Raw genomic sequence first — 2,647 nt, forward strand, 5'->3', positions numbered from 1 at the left:
CCCTCCGGGTTTCAATATTATTTCTGATTTAAGTTGCTGTGGGTGTGGGGTGGGGATTGCATGTGTCTGCTTGAGGTTAGAGGGTGATTTGATGCTTATAATTTTTCAAATTTTTTTTTGCATGTGAAAGAAAACCGGGTCTTCCCTGGGAAGTTGCTTGCGGCATATCCATTGCATTTTCCCCTCCCCTCCCCCTTCTTTATTCTGATGCAGTCTCGCTGCAGTGGGAACTCTGGGGGGAGGAAGGAAAAAACTGCAGAGCTTTTCCCTCTCCCCCTTCCCTTCCCTGCTGCAGAAAGAGTATGCATCAGAGGGCATCCTCTTGCAGCAGAAAGCATTTAGCGAGAGAAGCAGCGGCAGCAGCAGGAGGAGGAGGGATGGTCTTCCAAGAATAATCTCTGCCTTGAATTTCATTGCTTCGCCCTTCCTCCTGCATTAGCGTGTCTCTGCTGAAATGCTTGAGAGCAGCCTATAACATTGCAGGTTGTGGGTTAGTGCAAAAAGGCCCCAACTCTCTCCTTCAAATTATCTGTAGTTGGGTGGTTTAGGGCATCTTTCACTCCCTCTCTCTCTCTCTCTCTCTCTCACACACACACACACACCTGCTGTTCAACTCTCTAAACTTGGGAATGGATCCATTACAGAATGGGGCACAGCTCTGCTCAGCTGTCTGGTTCAGATATTAACCAGGGTTATCTTTCGGGGTTAATTTACCAGGAAAAGCTACAGTGTTTGGGACTTTATTATGAGCGGGGTAGGAGAACCAAGGGGAAAGTAATTGTGGTTTATAGAATTATGGATAGTGTGTCATCACTTGGGAATGTTTCTATTACTATTAATAATAATAATAGTAGTAATAATTGCATTTTTATCTCACCTTTACCTCCAAGGAGCTCAAAGTGGCATCCATTGTTTTCATTTAATTCCCACAACTACCCTGTGAGGTAGGCAAGGCTGAGAGGCAGTCACTGGCCCAAGGTCACCCAGTGAGCTTCATGTCCGTGGGGATTCGAACTCGTGTCTCCCAGGTGCTTGTCGGACACTCTAACCACTACACCATGCCGGCTCTCATTGTAATGGCTCTCATTACAGATTCCTGAGTTTAATTCTGCTCAGCTGTTGAATTACATAAATTAGCCAGGATTATCCCCCAGGGTTATTTTAACTGGAAAGGCTGCTGTGTTTTGTTTTGTTTTGTTTTGTTGTTTTTAGTTGGGGGGCAGATAACTTAGCGGGGGTTGACTGAGGTTTATAAAACCCTGCCTTTGGACTTCCTGGAACCATCTGATTGGCCACAGTCAGGATTCTCATAGAATCCTAGAATTGTGGAGTTGAAAGGGACCGCGAGGGTCATCTAGTCCAACCCCCTGCAATGCAGGAATCTTTTGCCCAACATGGGGCTTGAACCCACAACCCTGATGTTAAGAGTCTCATGCTTTATCAAGTAGGGAGCAGCAGGCTGGGTGAGATGGACCCATGGCTTGATGCAGCTGGACTCTTTCTTATGTTTAGCCACAAAATGTTCTGGGTGGCAGGTCCTTGCTGAGAAATTCAAAGTTTTGTGCCTGCTCTAACTCCTCTTCCTCTTTCCTTGTGCCCCTTCTGCATAGATTAATGCACGCTTGGAAATGAATTCATTTTAGTTTTTGTTAATTCAGTTATATTTGAGGGAGGGGAGGCAGTCTCCAGTGACCCTTGAAGGTCCAGCCACTTTCCATTTTCCAATTCCCACTTTCCACTGACCCGACTGCAGCGCTGGGTTTAGGGTAGTGTGGGTGGTTCCCCTCCACCGGGCGCTGAGCTGAGTGGGCAAATATTATTATTATTATTATTATTAATAATACCTATATTTATATGGATGCCTTGCTCTGGGCACCATATTACCAAAGCCCACCCCTGCCTGATTGCTTTCAGAACAAGGAACTTGTAATTAAGAAGGCAGCAGATTCAGGCACCAGAGGAAATTGTTGTCAAAGTGAAGCTGGAGTGATTTCTCCCAAAATACAGAGAATACTAAAGAAGGATTGTGTGTTGATGGCAAAGTCCTAGATTCAACCCCCAGCATTTCCAGGTAGGGCTGGGATAAATACTTCTGCCTAAAACTCCAGAGAACAGCTGCCGGTCAGTGTAGACAATACTGGCATACACGGACCAATGGTCTGACTTGGTATAAGACAGGTTTCCTGTGTCCTTGTGGCACTGGCATAGGTGATGTAAACTTTCTCTTCCAAATTCTTGCAGGTGTGTTTTTTTCCCTTGATCAATGCAGAGGCTGCCCCCCTGCTTGCTGCACTCACCAACCTCCATCATGCCATTCTCCCTGGGTTCACCCACTCCCATGCCATGTTGTGGAACCTGCCCTCTCTTTTGCTTTCTTGTCCAATTGCGATGACAAATCCTCCAGTGGGGCTTGCTGTCTGACTTCATACAAATCCTTCAGTTGGGGACTGTGCGATGAAAGCCTTACGTTTTTTACGTACACAGGAGCACACGTGTGTGTGTGTGTATTTTGGCCATTTTGCATTAGGAAAATAGGGAGCTGCTTTACACCAGGTCAGACTGCTCGTCCATCGAGCCCAGTAATGTCTGCTCTGACTGGCAGCAGCTCTCTGGAGTCCCAGGGTATGTTTGCATTTGTGGCTTAAAA

The sequence above is a fragment of the Podarcis tiliguerta genome, assembly GCF_965153285.1.
Source record: "Podarcis tiliguerta genome assembly, chromosome: 8".
NCBI classification, from domain to species: Eukaryota; Metazoa; Chordata; class Lepidosauria; order Squamata; family Lacertidae; genus Podarcis; species Podarcis tiliguerta.